The following is a 20,303-nucleotide window of genomic DNA, read 5'->3' on the forward strand; positions in this document are numbered from 1 at the left end:
GTTCTTAATCTTGGCTTCTCTATCTGAGTTTCTAGAGAAACAAAGACAGGGACACCTAGTTGGAACAGTGTGTGATGTGAGTGCCCCAGGTCTGTACCCAATGGATTTAAATCTAGTATGGCTGGTAACTGACCAACGAGGCATCATAGCATGAACATCAAAGGCATCAAGGATTAAAGTATCTTCTAGGGAAAAGTTTTTAGAAAGGCTTTGAACCAAGCATTGTGGGGACAAGATAGGCTTCACGGGGTCATACCTATGAAGGGGCCATGAAGAAGCAGGTCTGGTTACGTTAGGGCTGTTGTACTGAAAACCCAAGAATAACTTCTAGTTCCTAAGGGGTTGTCACTGGGAGGCTGGGGTAGCCAGAAGACATCACAAACTTTTTTTGCACTATGATACCTTGATTTAAACACCATGGGCCCAGATCCACAAAGGTATAGGCTCCTAACTTGCAGTGAAATCAATGGAAGTTAGAAGCCAAAATACCTATGTGGATTTGGGCCATGATGACTATTCACAATAAAGCTAGCAGCATTCTGAGACTTGTGTATTGAAGAGTTTGTGCTTTACCTAGCAGCACTGTGCTGCAAATACAGCTTAGGGGCCAGATTTTCAAAGTAATTTAGGCTCAGCTCCTCAAAGGCATTTAGGTGTCTAACTCCAACAATGAGAGTTAGGCAGCTAAATACCTTTGCAGATCTGGGTTTCACATCCCATTTAGATCCCTAAATGCAATGGGGCTAGATTTTTCAAAGGAGTTCAGGACCCAGTAATTCTCACTGAAAACTACTGAAGGTATTGGGTGCTGAGCATTCTTGACAGTCACACCACTCATTTAGACGCCTCAAATGGGAGGTGAAAATTTTTCCAGTATTGTTTTTGATGGTGAGAACTTTCTAACATGTTCATAATTCATGGTTGTAGTACGCTGGTCATGATAGGGATAACTGGGTATTATGAGATGAGCTGTACTCCACCCCTTCTCAACTTCCCTAAGGACAACCTTCCCCCCACACACACACTTTTGTGAGGTAGTTGAATAAAGCAACAATTTCCCAGCCTGCAGTCCTATTTGTAGGCTTATTTTTGTTGCACTTAGCACCCTTTACAAAAATGCTCACACTTGACTCTTACAAATAACATTTTTAGTTGCTTGAACCAATTTACATGAACATTTCAACCTGTGGATTGTTTGCAAACTCTATTTCCATTCAGTATGTCTTGGACTTCTCACAACATGTGATTGGTCTCCTTAGTCAGGCAGTATTGTCTCTGCTCCCTGATTGAATGACTGAAACATTAAAAACAGGTAAAAGCACTTCTGGCATGAATAGTAAAAATACATGTGCTCCCACATGGATATCACTGTTTTTTCCTGACAAACAGCTGCTCCCTCAAACATGGATTTGAGCAAAACAACCACTTTATGTCCTTTTCTTTTTAAAGGAGAATAGAAAAGGATAAAATGTGGTCAAACTGAATAGCTAGTTAGTATTAGAACAAATGTTGGACCAGATGTGAGCAATAGACTCAGCTGCTCACTAGCTATAGGAAGAACTGACTGTCACAGTTGCCTCTTGCTCAGCTTTCTGGCTAGATTATTGCAAAGGTTTTAGGGTGAAGGAGAAGATGTTAATTGTAACAAATTAAGTTGTGCTTTTGTGCATGCTGCAAAAAACTCTTTTCTCACTAGCAGGAGGTCTGTGGTCTTCATTACATAAATCAAGACTCCCTTTAAAATGAATGGGAGAGAAATTGCCTTGTAGTTCTAATTAGTCTGAACAACAGGAAAAAATAGAGCTAATTAAGAGATCATTGAACAGGCTCCCATTTTAGGAGATAGTACTCTAGTCCTGAGTGGATAAGCTGTAAAGCCAAATAGTTTATCTGGACTAGGGAACTGTATTACTGCTGGGCAAGGTGTAACACCTGCGCTATTGTCACTATTGTATTGCAAGTGATATTAGGTCCTGGTTTGTAAACCTGATTTACAAAATGTGGAATAGATTAAATTTAAACTCTCCTGTTTCCCCACTTCCTTCTTGCACTTGTGGCCCAACCCAGCCCCCATTGATTGGAATTGAATCAGGCCTTAAGTGCAGTTGTCTGCTTTTGTGATATTTTTTTTCTTTCTTTTAAAGGCTCAGCTTGTAGACAGGTCTGGTATTTTAACCAGATGAGCTAGTAAAGTCTCTGTAGATAAATATGAACAGCTATATTCAAAGGAATTTGCAGTTGGGAAATAAGATAATTCATTGCAGGGCCTACAATACAATCTTAAAAATTCCACAGACCCAGTCTACTCTTTCTACTAACATTTATTACATATGGGAAGTTCTTCACATGAATGAGAAACCAAGATAGTGTTTTTATTTTCACTATACTTCCCTATTCTGTCTGGGACCAGAAGAATAGTTGTTCTTATAATATCTCCAATGGAACAAAGCAGGAGATACCAGAAACCTGGCTCTCAAAATATTCATCTCAAGAATCTTTGCAGACCCAAGTGATTTGAACACAACATTCAGAGACTATTCAGATAACATTGTCCATAATAATCCTCCAAAACTTTTTTTCCCCCACCTGTATTTGACTGATCTAGGTCTCCTCCATGTTCTTGGAGAAGGAGATTTCAGTGAGACATGGAACACCTAGGAAACAGACATTTGTATAAGAAACTGCAGTGGCAAGGCCATGTTTGTAGCTTGTGAGATTGGGCATGAATTAAAATGGAGAGTAAGGCAAGTTAGTATTCATGATTAGTGCCACTTTGACAGAACTGGATGCAGTCGCTTCCCTCCACCTTGTTGTCAGCGTGCTTCCATCCTGCCTTCCTAAAGGTATGAGTGAAGGCCCATCTAAAGCCCCATCAATCCTTGGCCCCTCTGCAGAAGATGCCAATGTGGTGCCAATTTCAGTACTGTTGAAACCTGTCCACTAAGAAATGGCTGCCTATTGACCACTCTCCATCACTTCTGGCCTGTAAAGTATTCAATCCAAGTTACCTAGACAGAAGAGCTCTCCTCCTTCCATCCCATCAACAGCTCCCTAAGCCATCCAGTCTCCCCCATGCTGAAATGAAATGTCTGTAGCCAATAAAGACAATTATAGGAACTTCTTTTAGACAGGCAGCTTTGTGGAGGCTAAAGACAGAATCCGTCAAAAAAGCCCATGCTTAATCACAAAACTGTTGATATGCTCACCTTAGAGTGCATGTACGTGTGTGTGTGTTGCCTGACTGGCTGTAGGATTATTTTTGTTACTATGATCAGAATGCAACTGATATGAACATAAATCATAGCCACACAAGAATAACATATCACATAGCTATTTAAAATATATAAAAGCAACTAGTATTTTAACTACCTCTTTCCCAATCATACTTAAAAATATTCATAAGCAAAGTGTTCAATCCACTTATGAAAAGTGTTTTATACCAAAGAGAAATTTAAATGGTTGATAGAAGCACTAGGAAGCCCTGGATTGTTTCTGCAGTGCCTGTTAAGTACTGTAGGTGGCACTCTTGCAAAGACAAGAACTATCTTAAAAGCAGGTACAGTACTCATGTTTCACTTTAAAATTTGGTTTTGGATCTGTTAATCTGAAATGGTCCAAAAAGTTTCCTAGATCTAAAGATCTAGTTGTGTGTATACATATAAATGAAACATAAAAAAACAAGTTGTGTAGGAGAGAGTTTCCTAGGTCATATAGTAGATTGTTGACTAGATTACCCATTAAGTTTCTCTTTCCTATAAAACCTATTTTATTAGACACCAATATACATTTTTCAAGATCTATCTTATGCAATGCAACCCTCAGCATCCTCAGTTCTTATCAAAAGGATTAAATGTAAGGATAATCTTAGATTATCTAAAAACTACTTCAAAAAAGTTCAGTAGAAAATGTATAGGAATGATAATAAGTTAATTTTATTCAATGGTCCTCCTTGCCGTTTAACAATAAAAAGAAAAACAGTACAGGGTTATGTTCTGCCAGTCAGACTGCTGACTTTATTAAACATTATTGACTCTAATTTTGCATCTCTAGTGTGTCTTTTGAGATTCTGTCTGAATGGCTGTATCTAGAGATGAGACCAAACAAAAACCCGGGAACCAAACACCTCAAAATGGTATGAGTAGTGTCTGAATCAAGGCTAGAACCTGTTTTCCCTTTTATTTGTCTTCAGATTTTTCCATACTGCTCATTAGGAAAATAGTTTGAATTTAGTCTCAGAGCATCCTTGTTGGCAGTGAAGTAATATTTTCCCTATTTTCTAGAGTGGGAAGTGAGGTACAGAGAGAATGTGATTTGTCCAAGGCTACACGGGAAGTCTGTGGCAGAGCCAAGGATAGAACCCAGATCTCTAGCATCCTAATCCAGTATCTCAAACACAAGACCCCACTTCTTCTCTAGGAGTAAGGATCTGAATTTTGTAGCTGATCTCTACTTTTATAATGAGATAAGCCCAAGCTCAGGGGTGGCCATCTTCCGCTGTTACGCAACCTCGTACCTCTCAAGTAACTGACCAAGATAGACCTCAATGACATTCATCATCCCTCCTGTGGTGTTATCTGAGGTGCCATCATGGCCAAGATAGAGTCTGCTCTGCAGGCAGCTCTGCCCAAGAGAAGGTGCACACAGGACTGCAGCAGGGAAAGTCCCTTCCATCCCAGGGGCACCTGTTCTGAGTGAATACACACACACCAGCAGAGTACAATGAATATAGGAAAGGGAAATATTTATTTACAGAGGGATAAAAGGAGAAAAATAATAGGGAAGTGGTAAAACAAGGCTGCATTCAACAAAAGGCCCCACAAGCCCAGCGGTTTCACTATCTGAAAGGGCAGACACCAAGCAACATGTCTGCACACAGAGTTCAAGAGTCCTGGACTGGAACAGTGCACAGGGGCGAGTCTTCGGTGCTCCTGATCATCTTCTACACCAGTAAACTTTCCCCAGCAAACCCCTCTGGTGCCCTCTTCTGCCGTTCTCTGCAAAGCCACACAGAGCAACAACCTCCTCACTTAACTAGCTAACAGCCTCCCTCCTTATTCCCAATGCAAAGTCACAAGCCCCAGGACTCATGGCCCTATACAGCTCTGGGCAGCAGTGATACTGCATCCAGCTCTGGTTTGTCCTTCTCAGGTGATTCTTCCCTGGCACAGTGCTCCTCCTGGCTCCTGTCCTGGGGTGTCCCTGACTGGGTGCTCTGTCCCTCCCAGGGTTTGGGCAGGTTCTTGGCTGCTTCATTCTGTGAGGGCATGCGTGCTGCAGCCCTTCTGTCTCGAGCTCCAGACACACACCCCTGTCGTGCTCCCCGCTCTCTCTCCCTGCTCTGCCACCCCCCAACAGCACTTCCTCCTTCTGGAGTAATCTGCATTCCTGCCCCTTCCCCTCCCCAGGAAAAAGATTTAAAGGGGCCATGCTCTGTGAACCCCAAGAGGGTTACATTTACATTATCACCCCATTCCCTGTTTCAGTTTGCCCTAAATGAATATAGTGGGGAGATTGGGCTTTGTTTCTCCCATTACTGTTGCATACAAGTCCTTCCATGCTCCCGCTTCTCTCACATTTCATCTGACTCTTCTCTCTTTGTTACTATCTTCTATTGCCCACTAGCCTCCTCCCTCTCCACCTTCTTCTCTGATTTTGAGGCCTGGCTCTCACTTTCAATACAATCTACCCCCCTTTGTTTGCAAATACATATGGAAATCTTCAGATGGAAGCAGATGTTTGTCCTGAAACTGGCTATAGCTCACCATTTCCAAGTCAAGGGGGGGAAAAATTTGGGCTACAAGCTATTATGCTCCCACTTTTGAATTTAAATCTTGCTGGCCAGAAGTCCTCATAGATGGGAGTTAAAGGAATAACTGGCTCCTACATGGCATGTTTGAGGGAATTAATCAGACATCGCTGAGTACTGATGACTAGACATCAGAACTCCCTGCAGTAAGAAATATTCATCTATTTGGATGAATCCTCATATTATATGAATCCACTATATATTAAATTGGAGAGGTTAAGTGGGTAACAATGGGAAGTTCCAAAGATCTGCCATAACAGACTTTCACCTTTTGCTTCATTGTAATGAATCTAACCCCCGTACACACTGAAGCGCTGTCCAAATGGAAAAGCTCCGGACACTGTTGCCTCTACTACGTTTGACTTTCTGCAGGATCAGTAAACTGCTCTGGTGTTTTGCTTGGCCAAATCAATGAACGATGTAACTATTCTAACTCATTCCTATACTGGGCAGGGAGTATTCTGCGAAGAAGTTGAAGGAAATATAATAGGGTAGGATATTCATCTTTTAAAAAAAATAGTAGTAATGGGATATTGTACCATCTATGCAGATCCAGCTGAAGGGATGATAAGGAGAAATTGTAGCAAGTTAAGTAGTTAAACAAAGGCTGTCGAGCAGAAATTATGGAGAGGGGAGGCATCAGGTGTATTTTGAACTCAGACAGGGTTATAGGGTTAATATACAAAAGTGTAAATCAGTATTATTACTTGTATTATGGTAGCACCTAGGGGCCCCATTGCACTGCATAGTCATGCAACAAAAGGGACAGTCCCTGCCCCAGAAAGTTCATGGTCTACACTTCAAACAGCAACAACAGGTGTATAAAACAGACCAGTAAAGTGGATCTGGATGGAGTGGCTGAGAAAACAATAAACCAAAAAGAATTTAGCAGCAAAGCAGAAGTATCAATTTGTCTAACCCCTGCCAGATGGGAGTGATCTGTAGACATCACAGCAGAGAGAGGCTTTAAGGAAGGATTTAAAGGAGGATTGCATGACAGATTTATCAATAGTGACAGGGTTTGTCCTTTTCATGGGAGAAAGCACTGAAGTAGTACTATGATACTTTAGGGAACAGGCAGGTGATCAGGGCTGGATTTCCTTGCAGAATAAAGGAATGCTGAATGCTTAGTAAACTAGTAGATCTGATACATAGGATAGGACTAAATGATGAAGGACCTTAAAGGCAAAACCAAGGCACTTGTGTTTGAGGCACTGGAGGAGGGGGAGCCAGTGGAGAGACTTGAAGAGGTGGTTCATGTAGTTAAAGCAATGAGCCAGGAAGATGACCCTAGCAGCAGCATTTTGAATGGGCTTGAGGGGATTGATATAGCTGGCCAAAGAGAAGGAGATTAGAGTAGTCAGGGTATAAGACTACGTGAGCCTGAACAAGAGCCTAAAGCAGGGGCAGGCAAACTTTTTGGCTCGAGGGCCACATCGGGTTTTGTAAATTGTATGGAGGGCTGGTTAGGGGAGGGGGTCATGGCCTGGCTCCCACCTCTGATCTGCCCCCCACCCCCAAACTCCTGCCCTTCCAACCCGCCTGTTCCCTGACAGCCCCTCTGTGACTCCTGCCCCATCCACACACCCCTGCTCCCTGTCCTTTGACCGCCCCCGGACTCCCGCCACCCCATCCAACCCCTCCTCTCATTCCTGATAGCCCCCCAAGGGTCCCTGCCCCATTCAACCACCCCTTCTGTCTGTTCCCTGACTGCCCCCAGAACCCCTGCCCCTGACTGCCTCCCACCGCCCCATCCAACCCCTCCTCTCATTCCTGACTGCCCCCCGGGACCCCTGCCCCCATTCAACCCCCCTGTTTCCATGACCACCCCAACCCCTATCCATACCCCTGCCCCCTGACCACTACCCAGAACTCCCCTGCCCTCTATCCAACCCCCCCCACACACACACACACTCCCTGGCCCCTTTACCGCGCTGCTTGGAGCACAGTGGCTGGTGGTGCTGGAGCTGGGCCATGTCGCCACCATCATGCAACACACAGCACTGGGCCAGGCCGTGCTCTGCAGCTGTGCTGCCCCAGGAACTCGCAGCCCTGCCTCCCAGAACATTGCACCAGCAGCAGAGCGAGCTGAGGCTGCAGGGGAGGGGAGACAGCAGGGGAGAGGACGGGGGCAAGCCTCCCGGGGCAGGAGCTCGGGGGCTGGGCAGGACGGTCCTGCAGGCCGGATGTGGCCCGCGGACAGTAGTTTGCCCACCTCTGGCCTAAAGGCTAAACCTTTTGAAATATGATGTACCTAAAAGACTTAGATATGGCCAAGATGTGTGAGGAAGTAAAAAAATGACAGGGAAAATGGTGGTGTCATCCAGTGATAGGAACACTGGGCTTGTGGAGGTCAGGGAGAATCAAAAACTCAGATTTGATCACATGGAGTTTTAGTTACCAGGTGGACATCCATGAAGAGATGGCAGCAAGGCAGGCTGAGATGTGGGACTGGATGGCGGGAGGCAGGTCTTAAGTGGAGAGAGAGATGTCTGCGCTATCAATCCCAAGTGGCATAAAGCTAAGTTTTAACCTCTGAATATGAGGAAAAGCAGGCTTGTTTTAATAAAATTATGTTCTTAGCTCAGCTTCCATTTTGTGATTTCAGGGCTTTACAACAATTAAGTCTGAAATACTCTGTTGGAGCCTGTGTGTGTAGTGCAGCTTTATTGTATAAGTATCTACTATATAAATTCTCTGGATTTTAACAAAAGATCTTTAAATACAAATTCAGATTTACATTACTGAGAAATGTATGTGTTCAATGTGCTATGCAATTTAATTGATTCGACTGGAAACTCTTCTTAAATATCTTAAGATTAAGAAGAAAATTAATATTTCAAGATACTGTGTATAAGAGGAAATAATGCCCAGGATAACGAGAATTAAACTGAATGTGAAAGATCTTCCTTCTCAATAACTTCTATTGCTGGAGGACTTGGGGTGAGGTTGAAATGGAAGCTGACCTACTTAAAAAATTTATAGACTGTCAGTTACCTAGATAGCTTGACAGACAATCAAACCGGCAACACTACGGAGCTGCCAAAAAGACTCCCCTTATACATCCTGTCTACCAGTTCCTGCCATGGCCAAATTGTGCACAAACACTATAGCAACATGCTAAACCTATTTTTCAAGGCGTTATCATTACAGTTCACTTCACAGCCGATCAAGTTAAATTGTTGTCTTTTAATGTGATGGGGAGTGAGCAGTGCAGGAGAGGGAAGATCTGAACGCACACTGCTGTGGTCCATTAATTTACAGGAACGTGAAATTGAACCACAGCATTAATGTTCTTGTTATATATGTTATAAGGTATAAGTTATGCTGTCATTCAAAAGGAAGTATTGTGAGGAAGTGCTGTGGCCTGTGTTACACAGGAAGTCAGACTAAATGATCACACTAGTCTTTTCTGGCCTTGGAATCTGTCTGTCTGACCATCAAGGCGTTATCACAGATAGCTAGGGCACAGTCATGATGGATCACTCATGAGATGTCTCTGCTAAGACTATCATGAGTAGGTTCCTGGTGTTTAATACATCTGCTTAGTGGTAATTAAAATTATTTCTTTTATTCTTTCAGTTCCGTTATATTTAAGGGGACAGTGCTTGTCCCCGTTTTTTTGTTTGTTTGTTTTGTTTTCTTTTAATTCTGTCTCAGCCCAGCTATGCCTGGTGAAAGGTCATATAATACAGAACAAGGGAAGATACTGACCACACTCTTAGCCAAGATGAAGCTGCAGTTTTGCAGCATCCATACGATAGCATCCATCTTCTGCTGAATCCTGATAAAATGTGCCAGCATTTGTAATAAAATGCATGCTCCATTGCATGTGCTAGGAAGATTCCTGCTCAGTAAATGTAGAAAATGCAGCTTCCTGAGGACACACCTAGGCCTGGGAGGGAAGAGTGTGATCAGAATCAGCTTAGCAGCAGATGCAAGTATCAAGTCTCCACGTGTATTTCACTCTGATTTTAGGTAAAACGATTCTCTTGATAAGGAAACAGATTTTCCTTCTTTGACATGTACCATGCGCTGAGTATTTTACCTGCTAATAAGTCATTTCTAAAGTGACATTTTACCTAAGCCTTCAAATACCATGCCCTCTCAGCAGAGAACTATGAGGACTAAAGAGCTGGTTTAACATTCCTGTGTCTATGGATAGTGGTAGTATTAGTGATTATGATATATGTATGGAGCGATCATTCTTATATGGAGGCATTCTTTTGTATAAGAAGAATATATTTGCTTTGGACTTCGTCCTGTGAACAATTTCAGTTCGTTAATGATTTATTGTGATCTGACCAACTGGATAGGGTTTGGCCCAGAGGATTCCCTCTGGTCACTTGGAGATAGCAATGAGTCAGAGTCACTGAGACTGTGCATAGAAGAGTTGCTGACATATTGTGCATGTTGAGAGCACACACGTAATCATGGATGCTACTAATAGTTTGAGGGCAACCCGCTTGGCTTCTTTGCATCTCCTTTGTGGTCAACAGATTAATTGGAGAATTGCAGTAACAAAACCCTAAATCTGCAAAACCTGCCTAAACTTCAAGGGCAGTAAGGAGTTTTGCTTAATCTGGCCTGACGCCCTCTCACTTCTACTTTAATCTTTGCTGACTTCAACTTCCAACTGCCGGATCTTATTATGCTTTTATCAGCTAAATTAAAGAATCCTCTGGTATGTGATACCTACACAGGGAGAAGATAACTAGAGATCATGATTAAGTCTCGTCTTAAATTTCCTTTCCAAGACTCCATACAGCAAGTATTAACTGTTTCAATTCCAGTTTGTTTTGGTCGCTCCCCATTACTTAATTGTTGGGATCAAGGGGAGTGAGTTGTAAGGACCTATCGCAAATGGGCATTCTGCAAATGAGTGCAGTAATTTGGTAATCCTAGATGGAAAGGCTGAATGTTGGGAGCTTAATCCACTTTCTATATTTAGAGTGGTTTTGTAGCTATTCTAATCTTTTTATAGAAATTGTGTACACCACATAATGAGGTGAAGCAGGCAGACTCACTGGAAAGACCTCTCCAATGCAGAAAAAAATTGTAGGCACTTAGTTATCTTGCTTGATTATCCTGTTTTAAAGATAGGAACCTGCTGCCAAGTTTTTGTATTATATTCCATAGCAGTGGAATAGGAATATTTTATGCACCAGTTGTGTAATAGCAATATACAGACTGCCTTTGAGATCTTGTGTAGGGACTATCTCTGCTAGTTATTCTATGCAGTACTATATGAAAGAGCAAATGCTGACCGGGATATTTAGGATATCTACCTGTACTGCAATATAATCTTTAACATTATAAAATACTGTGAAAGAAGCAGTTGACAGTTTGGATTAATGTAACGTGATGAATGTTATTTTCCCCAATGCTGCACCAGATCTGGGAGTAAGAGTCAGAGGGTGAGGGTGTGTGTGTGTGTGTGCGTGTGTGCGTACGCGTGCACCCGGGCCCTGTTCTCCCCTCCCCTCCCCGCAAATCATTCGTAGGGAATTGAACCTGCATTTGGATCCAGGTTGAGTTACACTGACCCATAAAATGAGTAAACTGGGTTGTGTTTTTATTATTGTAGTTCTCACACAGTAAAACAGTTTATAGTGATGCAAAGAAAGGCAAAGGCATTCTGAGCAAAATTAACAATGTTTAGATTATACATATCCTAATTATTTACAAAGACATCCTGAAATGGTGGTGGCTTTCACTGTTTAATAAAAAGTAACTTAAATATTCAAAATCACCTGATTATTTGTCTAACCTTTTTCTAAAGTATTTAATGCATGCTAACAACTTGAGTGCTATTTGAGTCTCTTTTAGTGTGTTATAGTGTGTCATTTTCTATAGCACGAACTTACAAAACTTTTAAAACCAACAGTATCATATGTTCAGTATCTTTCAAACAATCTGTTTATAACCCCATTCAGTCTTCTAAACACTTCTCCGCCCCCCTCTTCTCTTAAATTACCTTCCCCTACCCAAATAAAATTACGTTTGATGTATTGGTTGGTAGGGCCATGTCTAAATCAGTGCACTCTAATTAATAGTTGGACACCAATGGTTTGGAATGGAGTCTCTTATAGTCACTGAATGACCAGAAGTCTGTGTGCTTGATTCAGAGGGAAAAATACATAGAGTTTTGTTCCCAGACATTCTCTCCTCTTCAGAACCCTGGCTAGTTTTCCCACACTCACTAGCTGGCTGTCATCATCTGGCTTCATGAACCCTGAACCCAGCTCCTTCTGAACTTGTAAGAGATTCCTCATCTTATGGTCATGGCAGCTCCCTGATGAAGCCACCTTCCTCCCCCCACCCCTGATACTTCTGGATGGCTTACTACAGCTGATAGACTTGAATCTCCTGACAGGCATTGCAAGGCAACGCTGATTTTGGTCTTGTCTCCAGGGCAGACTGTTAAGCCCTTTCTGCCTTTGCTGACTATGGAATTTGTACACAGGCACATTGCTGGATAAATATTTGTGACAGTTCAGACCCTCGTCTCTCCTTGCGCAAGACTGTCAGGGATTAGCCTCGGATACACAGCCAGTAGCAGCCAGCACTGCGTGGTTTCACAGCATCCACTGACTGCTAGAAGTTCTCAAATTTGTAATTACATGCAAATACTATTTAGAGTTTGTTCTGAAATTGGAATTGAGAACTGCTAAATGCCTGTGCCTTCACCCCACCCTGACCTGTGTTACTGCAGAGATGAAGGAAAAATGGTTAATAAAAAATAAGCCTTAAAAGTTCCTGGGGGAGTGCATGGAGGAGTTAGTCATGGGCCCCCCCCCCCATCCCCCCCCCCCCCCCCCAGCCCCCCAACCAACTCCATCCCCCTCCCCCATCCCCCATCCCCTCCCATCCCCCCCTCCCCACACACACACACCACCCACACCTCCTGGCCCCCGGCCCCCCCCCCCAACACCCCCCCACCCCCCGCACCCCACCCACCCCCCCCCCCCCCCGCCCCACCCCGCCCACACCCCCCGCCCCCCTGCCCCTGCCCCCCCCCTCCCCCCCCTCCCCTCCCCTCTCCTCTCCCCTCCCCCCCCCCCCCCCCCCCCCTCAACCCTCCTGTTCCTCTCTCCTCTCTTCCCCAACCCCTAACACACCACACACCCCCCCCACCCCCCCCCCCTCCCCCTGTCCCTATATCAACCCCCCCCTCTTACCGCGCTGCTGGAGCACCAGTAGCTGCCAGTGCCGCCGCCCGGCTGAGCCCAGCCATGCCCCCCCCACCGCGCAGCATAGAGCACTGGGTAGCTGCTCTGCAGCTGTGCTGCCTGAAGCTCGCAGCCCCGCCACCCACCCAGAGCGCCCGGTGGTGGCAGAGGCTGAGGCTGTGGGGGGGGGGGGAAAGGGAGGGGGGGGGGGGTAGCCTCCTGGGCCAGGAGCTCAAGGGCCGGGCAGGAGGGTCCCACAGGCCGGATGTGGTTTGCCCACCTCTGGTCCAGAAGGTACTAATACACACATCTATAGTAGCAGTGATAATGCTGTGCAGTAGATCAGGCTCTGATGGTTCTGCCAATATTTTTCCTTTGTAACAGGAAAAAAGACTACTAACTTGCTGTTTATTTTCTGGGCTCTTAAACTACTTGCATTTCTTTCAGCCAGTGGTTCAGTGACTCCTATTAGGTCAAGCAAAATTGGGGATGAGATCCTGGCCCTCCCCACTGTGTCTGCCTTATTCCTGGGAAAAAGGCACATAAGGGCATAGCTGACCGTTGGGTTCTGGTCATTCCCAAGTAGCGCAATGGCTCCTTTGGGTTGGGTGTGAATCTACAACACACGTGCATGCTGCACACTAACTGTCCATGTGGACCCTGCTGCTGTGATAACATACGCTAAAAGTGCTATAGTGTTCTTTAGTGTACTCCTGTTTGCAAGGTCAAAGAGCACTATGGCACTTTCAGTGTGAGGTAGCAGAAGCCACATGGCAAGTTAGTGCACTGTAGAGTCGCACCCGAGCTGGCCGTGAACATAGACCAGTCATAAAAGTTAAAATCATCCAATCAGGGCACATAAACCTATCATGTGACCTACGTGAACAATTGAGCTAGCTTGAAATTAGAGTACTGAATAATCACCACAAAATGTTCACAAAAAATTATTTTTCAAATGTCTGATCCATTCTGAGAAAAGAATAAATTTTGAGAATCACCATTTGTTTGAAGACAGGTTTTGAAAATAAATTTAAATGCACTATTTGATAAACAGTTATATTAGCCTGAATGTATAACAGTCTATTGCTATCACAATCTGCTGTAAGGTAATATCATGTATGATCAAATTAGCATATCATTTAATAGGATTTTCCCATTGGCCCTAATTTAGACGATAGGTGGTCTGTCCCAAATTATTTTAATTTGTGCAGAAAAGTTGAATACCCTAGTACAGGGGTCGGCAACCTTTCAGAAGTGGTGTGCCGAGTCTATTTATTCACTCTAATTTAAGGTTTCGCGTGCCAGTAATACATTTTAATGTTTTTAGAAGATCTCTTTCTATAAGTCTATAATATATAACTAAACTATTGTTGCATGTAAAGTAAATAAGGTTTTTAAAAACCTTAAGAAGCTTCATTTAAAATTAAATTAAAATGCAGACCCCCCGGACCGGTGGCCAGAACCTGAGCAGTGTGAATGCCACTGAAAATCAGTTCGCGTGCCGCCTTCGGCACCCGTGCCATAGGTTGCCTACCCCTGCCCTAGTACTTAGCAACTAATACTGTCTTAGAAAACTACACAGTGCTTAAACAGGTACTACAGTGCAACCATAGCACAATCCTTAAAGATGACTGGTTCTGTTATTGAAGTTCAGCCATAGTATAAAGACCAAATATAGTCAATTACTCCCAGAAGAAGATTAGGCCCTTAAATGAACTCACTAGTTGGAAAAAATAATATCATGTGAATTGGCTTCACATTACACTACATAGGAAGAATATGTTTGTGCTATGTGCCTTTTACTCTAGGATTCTTGCTTATTAATAATTAGCTAGACAAAGTGGTTTGCAGAAGTTGAGAACTGATCTGAGGCATTTCCTAAGGTTTGAAATAAACCTTTTTTGAAGACAGAAAAAGTTTACTTGTCTTCTTCAAAATTAACTTGTCATTGTCTCACAGCCTTGTCTATCCTGGTGCTAGCCAGAAGCAGCAGTGCCATAATACTCTAGAAAGACTGCTGTTATGGCATTTCATTAATTGCATTTGCAAATTTGCAGGTGCAACACAGGAGGCAGCTTTAAAAAAAAAAAAAGACCTGAAATCACATTTTCATTCACCGAAAGTCACGCGCCATAAACTTAGAGGGAGAGGGGAAACCAACCTCTGATTGTCAGGATGGTTGTAAAAACCCAGGACAGTGTGTTAGCCATCACAATGGGTATGTATTAAAGTCTCTCAATACAAGAAGCATGGCAGGCTCCAAATCAGACTTGTCAGCAGCCCTGTTACCTCTGATGAGGAGCCCATGAGGCTGGAGAGTGATGTCTACTCCACTAAGATTCCCATATTAGATTTACTACAGGACACTCACACCAAGTGAACTCATGTGAATGACACTGTTTCCAGGGTGGGACCCCTCTTTCTGCTGACGTCAGTCTCTAGTAATGTGATACTTTGCCTCCATACTCCCTAGGCTGATGCTACCTCAGGGAAAATGAGTCAGCACATCATATCCCTAACCACCTCAATGCAGGTTCATCTGTGAACATCCATTCAAGGGTGGGAAAGAGAAGGCAGTCTGAACTTAGGGAAAGCAAATACTTATAGTCAGTAACACAGGGAAAGCAAGTTTAGAAGAGTGGCACCAACAAATAGATCCCAGTGGGTCTATAAGCCTAATGGTCTATTGTGCCAGCTCATGTTGTGCTAATATATTTACTTGGGAATAGGAACTGCAGCTTAATCGTTAAAGCTAACTCTGTGTCAGATGTAAATGAATGACTTTATTTCATGGGTGTGTATTTAACATTACACTCAGGCAAGCATCAAATATCAATACTTGGCTACAGAATGCATCGTTTCAGGGATTCTCACTGACCGTTAGTAATGTCACACAAACATCAGTTACATTAGAGCCAATGACAGATGGCTAGTTTGAAATGACACTGTCATGGTTTACAGACACTAGCAGAGCGAGTAGAAAGAAAAATTACTCACATCACAGTGACTTCTAAATACTGGGTTTTTTTGACAGTTTTTGCCCCTCTGTTCTTGTTTGCTTTTCCCAAACATTCATCCCCGTGAAGTGAAGAGAGTTGAGATCCACTTACTCACAGAGCAGACTTATTTCCGATGGAAACAGAAATAGTTGTTAAAGGTTTGGTCATCCATTTAGAGAGCAGAAACAATACCAAGTGACTTAGGTGGCCAGGCAGACGACATAGATATTGAACCCTGAATATCCATAAGGAAAGGAATACTCGCAGCAAACACTTTGCAAGTAATCCAATCTGACATCTGAAATTTGTGTAAGAAATGTTGAGTTGTGAACAAATTAATAAGAACTGCACTCTTTTCATGGATCTTTGGTAAGTGTTTAGCTGTGAACCACATGCCCTGGATTCTGGAATGGAAATCCAACTGCTATTACTAACCTAGAATGTCTTTATAACAGTCTCTTATAGTAATTTGTACTGGGTTATAAATCCATTGTATAACTTTTAGCTCAAAAGTAATTGAGTTTTATTGTCTCCCTGCCCACCCAAAAAGGAGGGTACTTAGAGCAATCCGTTTAAAACTCTGTGCTACCCCTGATTTTAAAGCCACAAGTGAAAATAGAAAATGCTTGTAATTTCATAAATATATGTAGATTTCTTTTTTTAAAAAACCCATCTTATAATGAATAGGGAGAAGATCAGAATTCTCCGGAGGATCTGTTGGTGACTCTGTGTTCCATCATATTCTTGGGAAAATTCTACAAGAGAACTCCACACATTCACAACATATAAAAATGCCATGTTTGTTGGTGCCATTTTGTAAAGCCACTTATGTATCTTAACTACACATCTGATGATTCATGCTACTTTTACAGATGAGGCTGCTCTCTAATAACTCGGACTAACTACCCATGTTCTGGAGTGTTTGCTAACCTTCTGTTTCACATTACTCCAAATGTACTTATGCCACGTGTCCCATATCTGAGTAATCCCAAATAAAAAACCATGAAGAATGCTAAACATTAGTTAAATTATCATGTATTGAAATTCTTTGCCCACAATCCAGCTACTCAAAAGACACCTTGCAGCAGTTTAAAGAAGAAATTATTTTAAATTCAGGGAATTCATTGAAACAGAACTTATGGTGAAGTCCTACTTGTGCTCTCTTACAGGTGGCCAGCCTGTAGTGACTAGCTGAAATCAGCAATATTATTTGGTGGACTCACACCCAGTTTTCTAGAGGAAATTGTCAAGTTTCATGTTCTGAATTTGCAATTACTTTGGGTTTCTTTGGGGATATTTGCTCTCTAAACATTGATGTTCTTCCTAGCGATTCACAGTTATCATAAATGTATTGGAGAATAATATTTTTACCTTTTTATTGCACTCATTCACTCTTTATACCTTATTTTTTTAATGCTACTTTAAAATGCAACTTGGTTTTTTTTTTTTTTTTTTTTTACAAACCCAAGGAGATACTCAGATTCTCCTTTTGGTCACTTGAATTTCCAGTCTTTCTGGTAGCAACACACCATCTCTGGAGCATTCCCACAGAAGGGGTGTCTCCGCTTCCACCATGACATCTGACTTCCTTTGCTTCAACTTTCATCTTTCCCCACAGTTTTTCTAGACAATTTCTTTTCTCACTAAGAAATCCTGTTTTATTCTTTTTCTGGGTCTGAGGAAGGTTTCATTGTCAAACTGTTAATTTGGGATTTATTTTTTGTTATGGATTTAATTTTCATTTAAGTTTGCAGTCTAATGGAGCTTCGGTCTAAATTCAGTTAAAGCGACAGACTAGTAATTCAGTCCTCACTCTTTATGGAAATTTTTTTTTAACGTTAACAGTATTTTGTAATATTACTGTAGGGTAATGCATGAGAATGGTAAAGTGAAAATAATCAGTCAAGTTCCACAGTCCATGAGGAGTGAAGTGCAACAAGCATAAATTGCAAAATGTGCATCAGATTTTTTAAATAATTTCAGTCTTAATACTCTAGGATGTTTTTAATCATACAGGTAAGGATTTTTAAATCCCAATTTTATCTTGCAAATGTCTCTTTAAAACTTGAAATGCCACTAGAAATCAAAATGATAACCATTCTAAAGTAGATAGTAGAATCTTATTTAAAATGGAGGAATAAGCAAAGGGGTAGGGGGCGAGAACATAAAAGAAAAATTCAGTCTATTTTTTCCAGACAGGCAATGTATAGAGGATTGTTTTATCTCACCCGTTTTCCAGCCAAACTGGCCACTATTAAATTTTGTTTGAATATTTAAACTGTCGTATTTCATAACAAAGCATCAGTCCTGAGGACACCGCTTTATATTATATGCTCCAGCTAGTGGCTTTTTGCCATTAGTTGGTGCTGTTAAACTTCCCTCTTCAACCTTAATTTCTCCTCATGCCACAAAACTGTCACCACTAGCAGCTGTATCCATCATTTCATTTAGGGGCTGTTGAGCACGTCACCTGCACCAGATCGTTGGCTCAAAGAAAAATAGCAGGCAGTGTAAACAGGTCCATTTGTCATTGCTTCAGTTCTTGGTTGCCCCTCACAGTGATGTCTGACAGCTTAATTATCATCAATCAATTGCAAGCTTTTGTAAACGTCTGCACATGTGTTGGCAAACCAGGATAGAATAAAATGGGAATGGCTGAGATGCAAATCTTTCTGGACACTCTGCAGCAGTGATGTGTAAACCTTTTCTCAAGGAAGGCCTGTTACCTATCAGTTTTGTGTTCTTGGGGAACCAGAGTGCAGTATCCAGCCTGTCTGACTCACGAAGGACCCCTCTTCCCCCCCTCCCCTGCCTCTGCTTGAACCAAAAATCAATCAGAAGAAAAACTTACAAAAGCAAAGAAAAGGCAGTGGGAGACAAACCTGAACCCCTCTGGACATTGGTGACAGGATTAATGAAACTCCCCTAGCCTCATTTGCATCAAAGATGGGACAGGGAGGCATCCCTATTAGCATACAGAATGAAGAACAGAGATTCCAAGGCAAGAACTGCACTGAACTCTGGGACCAGAGAAGCACTGCATGATGGGGGATCTCTTCTCCAGATGTTAATGAACCCACACCTGCACAGACCCAGCTCAGCAGTTATCAGATCAATTCAAGTAATAAATCCTTTTATTGGTATCCAAAATATTGAAGCTGCCTAATTGCATTGTGAGCTCCCTCGAAGGAACACTGCCCATAGCCAGGAATGATCAGTTCCTATTGTCTAGCCTGAACAAAATAACTATCGTATACTCCCTTGAGCCATCAGTTTAGCCATAAACAAATCTAGTGTTTTCCCTTGAACTAATGTTGTTTCCCTACCAAAACCCCTAGATCAAAAATCTACATCAGTTCCATTGACTGATCATGCTCGGGGTGGAAGGTCTGGAGTGCCTGTGTCCAGCACTCCAGACCCTCAGCTACCACCACCACCACCACCACCTGGGAACCCCGACCAATTCAAGCTTCAAGGAGTGTTGGGAACCCAACTTTCTCTGGTTTTTTTTTTTCCTACTCTAGATACAGCTTTCTAACCCTGACTTGTGGGATCAGTTATAGTTTTCTAAACCTGACTTTTGTAATCAAATTTAAGCTAGATTTAATATTGTAACTGTTTCATTTGTTTGGCTTTCCTTGTATGGTTATTACCTGGCAATAAATAGCTTTTAAGGTTAAGCTGGTTGCTTCTCTCTCTCTCTCTCTCTCTCATATGTTCTTGGCTTCCCCATTTGCTCTGCAGCAATGCTCCTCTTACCTAAGCTAAAGATCCCTGCAGAGCCCAAAAATCCTGGGGGTTTGCTCATCAGGTGCATTACTACCAGAACAATTGTAACGTGAAAGTGGGGATAGGGCCATGCTGAACCTGTGGCATAGGAGGGTGGCAGCTTAACCCAGCCTGCTCAGGCATACTCTATTCAGTGTGGTGCCCGTGATATATGAGAATGGCAGCTTGGAAGTGCTGTCCAGCCCAGCCTGCTGAGTCCAGGGACATATAAGGAGTCAGCTTGGGAGTGCTAATTGACCTGGTCCTCTGAGACATGCTCTGTTAATGTGCGTTTGTGTGTGTATGTGTTCATCTATTCTGGGGCTGGAGGAGGAACCCAACCCTGGGGAACCAGGGTCCTTCAGATTAGCTCCGTTGGGAGGGAACTGGCATAAGGGAGAAGTACAGCTCCATATGAGAACACAACTGACAGAAGCAGTATGTTAATAGAATTACAGAAACCTGTTTCCTCCCTTCTCCTAGAAGAGGAACCCTAATAAATGAGAGTACCCCAAAGTAACAGGCAAATCTGGTAACAGGCCTATGAGCATATCTAGG

At 42.7% G+C, this 20,303-nt stretch overlaps 1 long non-coding RNA gene across 1 annotated transcript in view; it reads left to right on the forward strand.

The window, feature by feature from the left end:
• LOC120409090 overlaps nt 1-20,303 on the forward strand; it is a 77,455-nt gene that overhangs the window by 40,230 nt on the left and 16,922 nt on the right. The gene's annotated exons all lie outside the window — the stretch shown is intronic.

Source organism: Mauremys reevesii, linkage group 7 (assembly GCF_016161935.1).
Source record: "Mauremys reevesii isolate NIE-2019 linkage group 7, ASM1616193v1, whole genome shotgun sequence".
Classification (NCBI taxonomy): domain Eukaryota; kingdom Metazoa; phylum Chordata; order Testudines; family Geoemydidae; genus Mauremys; species Mauremys reevesii.